This window comes from Hypanus sabinus, chromosome 3 (assembly GCF_030144855.1).
Source record: "Hypanus sabinus isolate sHypSab1 chromosome 3, sHypSab1.hap1, whole genome shotgun sequence".
Lineage (NCBI taxonomy): Eukaryota > Metazoa > Chordata > Chondrichthyes > Myliobatiformes > Dasyatidae > Hypanus > Hypanus sabinus.
Genome location: NC_082708.1, coordinates 6113509 through 6120987, shown reverse-complemented (window position 1 = coordinate 6120987; position 7479 = coordinate 6113509). Strand labels below are relative to the sequence as shown.

The window sequence follows — 7479 nt, the reverse complement described above, 5'->3', positions numbered from 1 at the left end:
GGGAATAGAATATAAAAGCAAAGAGATAATGCTGAGTCTTTATAAGACACTCGGCTGGCTGCACTTGGAGTATTGTTAACAGTTTCGGGCCCCAAATCTCAGAAAGGATATGGTGTCATTGGAGAGACTCCAGAAGAGGTTCACGAGGATGATTCTAGGAATGAAGGGGTTAACATAAAAGGAGCGTTTGGCAGCTTTGGGCCTGTACTCACTGGAATTTAGAAGATTATGGGAGCATCTCATTGAAAACTACTGAATGTTGAAAGGACTGGATAGGGTGGATGTGGAGCGAATGTTTCCTATGGTGGGGTATCCAGAACTAATGGGCACAGCCTCAACATTGAGGGGCGACACTTTAGAACAGAAGTAGGGAGGAATTTTTTAGCCAGAGAGTAGTGAATCTGTGGAATGCTCTGCCACAGACTGCGGTGGATGCCAAGTCCGTGCGTATATTTAAGGTGGAATTTAATTGTTTCCTGGTCAGTCAGGGCATCAAAGGATATGGTGAGAAGGCAGGTGTATGGGGTTGAGTGGGATCTGGGATCAGTCATGATGGAATGGCGGAGCAGACTCGATGGGCTGAATGGTCTAATTCTGCTCCGATGTTGTATGGTCTCGATAGCTAGGAGGTGATAGGTGAAGCCAGGTGAGTAGGAAAAGTAAAGGTCTGGAGAGGAAGGAATCTGATAGGAGAGGAGAGTGGATGACAGGAGAAAGGGAAGGAGGAGGGACCCAGGGGAAGGTGATAGACAGGTGAGATCAGGTAAGTGGCCAGAGTGGGGCATGGAAGAAGAGGGGAGGGAGACAGGTAAAATTTTATTTATTCATGTTTACCAGCAAGAGTAATCAATATTTATACCCTCATGTCCAGGCTACCCAGACAGAATATAAAAGATGAAGCTCCCCCATCCTGTTTTGATGTACACATCATAAATGAACTTGAACCTTGAACCCTCTGCAGCCACCTGAGACCCTGTGCATTGGCAACTCTGCACCAGGCCACGATGCAACCATTCGGAACGCTCTCCACCACACACCGACAGAAATTTGCAAGAGCCCAAATCATTGAGACAGATAGTGAACAACAACGGGCCCAGCACCAAGCCCTGCGGCACACCACCACTGGCTGACCTCCTGTTCTGTGTTCTGATGTCTGCAAACCAGCTGGACAAGGTTTCATACATCGCCCTAATCCCTGTCCTTGTGGCTCGATGTCAACGTTCTATGTGGTAATTTTACTGATGGTGCATGATGCCAGATGCAAATTACGCTGCCTGGTCATGAGGTGATCACAGCCCGCCTGTCCCTTTCTGCCCCCTCTCTCTCCCTCCACCTGGCTTCACCTGCTCTCGATCCCCTCCTCAACTGGCTCCTCTCTCACTACCTTGCCTCACCCCTCACTCTTAGTGGCATAGAGCAGTGTAGCACAGAACTAGGCCCTTTGGCCCATCCAGTCCATGCTGACCTGATCTCTTACCTGCACCCAGACTTTTATCCTGCCAGATCTCTCCCACTGTACTTATCTAATCTGCTCATAAATGTCGCAATTAAACCAGCACCTGACTCAGATTCAGGTTTAAAATCACCGGCATATGTTGTGAAGTTTGTTATCTTTGTGCCAGCACCACAGTGCAGTACATAGCAATAGAGAATAGCAGTTAGATTAAATAAGTCGTGCCGAAACAGAAATAAAGAAGTAGTGAGCTGGGGTCCATGGGTTCATTGTCCATTCAGAAATCCGGTGGCAGAGGGGGAGAAGCTGTTCCTGAATCGCTGAGTGTGTGTCTTCAGGCTCCTGTACCTCCTCCTTGATGGTAGCAATGAGAAGAGGGCATGTCCTGGGTGACACAGGCCCTTAATGATGGATGCTGACTTTTGGAAGCATCACAACTTGAAGATGTCCTGGATACTATGGAGGCTGGTGCCCGAGATGAGGCTGACAGAGTTTACAACTCTCTACAGCTTAGTTCAATCCTGTGCAGTAACCCTCCCCCCCCCCAACCATCCCCCTCCCCCAGACCAGACAGTGATGCAGCCAGTCAGAATGCTCTCCATGCTACATCTGTAGACATTTACAAGTGTTTTTGGTGACATACCAAATCTCCTCAGACTCTTAATGACACACAGTATAGTTGCTGTCGAGCCTTCTTTGTAGCTGCCTCGATATGTTGGGTCGAGGTAGATCCTCAGAGATCTTGACACCCAGGAATTTGAAATTGTTCACCCTTTTCACTTCTGATCCCTCTATGAGGACGGGTGTGTGTTCCTTCGTCCTACCCTTTCTGAAGTTCTACGGTGTCGAGTGCAAGGCTGTTGCTGCGATGCCACTCAACCGGGTGATACATCTCACTGGCAGCTCGTCACTCACTCTGAACATCCCTTCGAGTACAGAAGTTTCCCTCATATTTCCCTTAAACATTTCACCTTTCACCAGTAACCTATGACCTCGAGTCTCACTCAATCTGAGGGGGAAAAGCCTGCTTGCATTCACCCTATACATACCCTTCATAGTGCTGTATACCTGCGTAAGACCTCCGCTCATTCTACCGTGCTCCGCTAATGAGAAGACGGCATCTCCCAGATGCTGAGGGCACTAATGATGGATGTTGCCTTCTGAATTACCCCTCTTTATAATGGATCTCTCCCCTTTACGCTCTCAGTTCTCATAAGGTTTAAGATTAGCTTTACTTGCCACACGTACATTGAAACAAAACATTTGTGTCAACAACTGCCACAGTCTGAGGGTGTGCTGGGGGCAGCCCTCGAGAACCGCCATGCGTCCGGTGAAAATGTAGCACGCCCGTATGAGAAACTGGAGCACCCGGAGGAAATCCACGTGTTGACGAGGAGAACGTGCAAACTCCTTCCAGGCAGTGGTGGGAATTGAACCACCAATCCCTGGCACTGTAATATTGTAAACATAGAAAATAGGTGCAGGAGTAGGCTATTCGGCCCTTCAAGCCTGCACCGCCATTCAGTATGATCATGGCTGATCATCCAACTCAGAAACCTGTACCTGCTTTCTCTCCATACCCCCGATCCCTTTAGCCACAAGGGCCATATCTAACTTCCTCTTAAATATATCCAATGAACCGGCCTCAACTGTTTCCTGTGGCAGAGAATTCCACAGATTTACCACTCTCTATGTGAAGAGGTTTTTACTCATCTCGGTCCTAAAAGGCTTTCTCTTTATCCTTAAACTGTGACCACTCATTCTGGACTTCCCCAACATCGGAAACAATCTTCCTGCATCTAGCCTGTCCAATCCCTTTAGAATTTTATACATTTCAATAAGATCCCCCCCTCAATCTTCTAAATTCCAATGAGTATAAGTCTAGTCGATCCAGTCTTTCTTCATATGAAAGTCCTGCCATCCCAGGAATCAATCTGGTGAACCTTCTCTGTACTCCCTCTATGGCAAGAATGTCTTTCCTCAGATTAGGGGACCAAAACTGCACACAATATTCTAGGTGCGGTCTCACCAAGGCCTTGTACAACTGCAGTAGAACCTCCCTGCTCCTGTACTCAAATCCTTTTGCTATGAATGCCAACATACCATTTGCCTTTTTCACCGCCTGCTGTACCTGCATGCCCACCTTCAATGACTGGTGTACAACGACACCAGGTCTCGTTGCATCTCCCCTTTTCCTAATTGGCCACCGTTCAGATAATAATCTGTTTTCCTGTTCTTGCAACCAAAGAGGATAACCTCACATTTATCCACATTAAATTGCATCTGCCATGAATTTGCCCACTCACCTAACCTATCCAAGTCACCCTGCATCCTCTTAGCATCCTCCTCACAGCTAACACTGCTGCCCAGCTTCGTGTCATCTGCAAACTTGGAGATGCTGCATTTAATTTCCTCGTCTAAATCATTAATATATATTGTAAACAACTGGGGTCCCAGCACTGAGCCTTGTGGTACCCCACTAGTCACTGCCTGCCATTCTGAAAAGGTCCCGTTTACTCCCACTCTTTGCTTCCTGTCTGCCAACCAATTCTCTATCCACATCAATACCATACCCCCAATACCGTGTGCTTTAAGTTTGCACACTAATCTCCTGTGTGGGACCTTGTCAAAAGCCTTTTGAAAATCCAAATATACCACATCCACTGGCTCTCCCCTATCCACTCTACTAGTTACATCTTCAAAAAATTCTATAAGATTCGTCAGACATGATTTTCCTTTCACAAATCCATGCTGACTTGTGCTCTCCACTACATTGCTGTGCCTCCCGATACATGGTCTCGCCCCAAACGTCAACCATCCCTCTGCCCCACTCCTGTTGCTGAGGTCCTCCAGTATTTCGTTTCTGAGACTAGTTGCAGGTAATGCCACCAGCCACCCCCACCTCCCTCTTTTAGTCCACCTTTCCCATACACAGGGCCCTAAGCATTGTTGAGGATCCCGACCACCCATCCCACCATCTCTTTGACCCTCTACCCTCAGGGAGGAGGTCCAGGAGCGTCAGGACTCGGACTGCCAGGCTGGGTAACAGCTTCTTCCCTCGGGCTGATAGACTACCCTGCCACCCCTGATCTTGTCACTAGGACAGTGAGCTGTTTATTGTTTTCCTGTGCTACACACTTCATACATTTTGATATATATTTTATTAACTTATTCACGGTAATATTTTGTTTTATGGGCTGTGTGTGATGTATGTTTTGAGGGTGCACGGTGGTCCGGAGGAATGTTGTTTCGTTTGGTTGTGTATTGTACAGTCAGGTGACAACAACCTTGAACTTCCCTCGTCATTACCACAAACCGTCACCCTCTCCTACCTGGACCTCTCTGCCCATCAGCCTCACACCTCTGTGCCTGGGCTTCCTTCTCCCTTCATATCCCTCCCCCAGCCGCCCCCACCGAAAGCGCTGGAGGTCACAAAGATAGAGCGGGGATAATTTTAAGGTGATTGGAGGAAAGTATGGAAGAAATGTCAGAGGTAGGGTTTTTTTAAAAAACACAAAGTGGTGGTGTGTGGAACGCCTGGCCACACGGTTGGTGGTAGAGGCAGTTACGGTAAGGACATCCTTATTATTTTGGACGTCTCGAAACTCTGGTCAGACCACACTTGGAATATTGTGTTCAGTTCAGGATACTGCCTGGATTAGAGAGCGTGACTTAAGAAGAAAGGATGAATGAGCTGGGGTGAATGAGGATGAGAGGTGACTTGATAGAGGTGTACAAGATGAGAAGAGGCATAGATAGAATGGAGAGCCGGAGATGGGGTGAAAATAAATAATTCGAGGGGCATAATTTTGAGGTGATTGGGGGAAAGTATAGGGGATGTCAGAGCAGGGTTTTATCTTACACTGAGATCACCCAGCCAGAGTGGTGGTACAGGCAGATACACTAGGGACAGTTAAGAGAATCTTACAGGGGCTCATGGATGATAGGAAAATGGAAGGTTATGCAGGAGGGAAGGGTTCGATTGATCTTGGAGTGGGTTAAAGGGTCAGCACAACACTGCATGCTGAAGGGCCTGTACTGTGCTCTAAAGTTATATATTCCATGTTTAAACTCAGTCTCCGGATTTATGAGGGATTGGCTCTGCCCACTGCACCACTGGGCCAGCTGAGAAACCTAGGCAGGGAGACTCTTCCCCTCACCTCTGAGCGTGTTCAATTAGTGTCACCCTCCTGAAATGCTGAGAATATTTAAATTATTTTCAGAATCAGGTTTAATATCACCGACACACTGTATGTTGTGAAATATGTTGTTTTGCAGCAGCTTTTCACGTAATAACACAAATATACATATTTTCACTCATAATGTATGAATTTAATTAAATACGTAACGCAAGATGAGAGCAAACAAGTAGTGAGCTTGTGATCATGGGTTCATTGTCCATTCAGAAATCTGACAGCAGAGGGGAAGAAGCTGTTCCTGAATTGCTGAGAGTGTGTCTTCAGGCTCCTGTACCTCCTCCCTGATGGTAGCAATGGGAAGAGGGCATGTCCTGGGTGATGGGGGTCCTTAATAATGGATGTTGCCTTTTTAAGGCACCACTTTTCAAAGATGCCCACGGTACCGGGGAGACTAGTGCCCATGATGGAGCTGACTAAGTTTACACCTTTCTGCGGCTTTTCCCGATCCTGTGCAGTCGCATCTCCAGACCAGCCAGCGATGCAGCCAGTTCAAATGCTCTCCACGGTACACCTGTGGAAATGCACGAGAGTCTCAGTGAGAGCTCCCATGTGATCCAATCCAACCCTGCTCCTTTGTAACCCACACCAAGCTGTACCATCCTCGGAATGTCAGAGCCTACTCTGGGAGCGAACTTTGCTCCCAGAACTACCAGCCCAAAACCACCGGAGCTAAAAAATCCAGCTATACACTTTCAAAGTTGACTTAGGGAGTTCAAAAGTTCAAAATTCTAAGTAAATATATTATCAATTCATTATTGAATCACCACACATTTTGAAATTCCTTTCCATTTACAGGAAAAATAAGGAAATCCAATAGAATTTACAAAAAAACCATACACACAGATAACAGCAGATGTGCAAAAGGATGTAGACATTGGCAGCTCCACTACCTGTGGTGACTCATCAGGTAGAATGTCTCATGCAGCAGGAACACTTTTGATTAACAAACTTCTTCATGCTAAAAGGATTAAAATGACATGAAAATCCTAAGCAAATCTTTCACTACCCGACTACGGCCATTTTCAGTCATTTTGCATTTTGTCAGTTTGGTTCTTTGAAAAAAAAGTACTCTTTCCATCCGGGGAGATTCTAACCAGATGACATGGACAAAGTCTTCACTAATTTCTCCCTCCCCCACACCCTGCCTTCTCTCTTTCTCTATTCTCCATTCTGGCTCCTCACTTACCTATGCTCACCTCCTCACCTGCTGTCACCTTCCTCTGTTCCCCTCCTCCTAAGTTCCACTTTTATCCGATTCCTTCTTCTTCACCCCGTTACTTCTTCCACCTATCACCCACGTCAGAATCAGGTTTATTTTCACTGGCAAGTGTCATGAAATTCCTTAACTCAGCAGCAGTTCAATATAGAAAGAAAAAATAAGCAAATCAATTACAGTAAGAATATACGTATATTGAATAGATTAAAATAGTGCAAAAACAAGAAATAATATATAATTGCTAAGTGTGTGCCTTCAGGCTTCTGTACCACCTTCCCAACGGTAACATGAGAAGAGGGCATGTCCTGGGTGATGGAGGTCCTTAATAACGGACGTTGCCTTTTTGAGGCACCTCTCCTTGAAGGTGTCTTAGAACAGTGGAAGCTCGTATCCAAGATGGAGCTAATTTTCAACTTTCTGTAGCTTTTGTCATTCCTGTGCAGTAGCACCCCCCCCCCCCAATACCAGACAGTGATGCAGCCTGTCAGAATGCTCTCCATAGCACATCGAAAGAAGTCTGAGTGTTTTAGTTGAAAAGCCACTGTCATGCCTTCTTTATAGCTGCATCAATATGTTGGAACCAGGTTAGACCTTCTGAGGTCTTGACACCC

General features: G+C 46.4%; 1 long non-coding RNA gene across 1 annotated transcript; it reads right to left on the bottom strand.

Moving 5' to 3' along the window:
• Nucleotides 1-5905: 5905 nt before the first annotated feature.
• On the bottom strand, nt 5906-6932 carry LOC132391012 (uncharacterized). Its single transcript, XR_009511051.1, has 2 exons — nt 6839-6932; nt 5906-6163 (listed from the first exon to the last, which is right to left on the bottom strand). It is a non-coding gene; the product is annotated as an uncharacterized LOC132391012 (long non-coding RNA).
• Nucleotides 6933-7479: the final 547 nt, after the last annotated feature.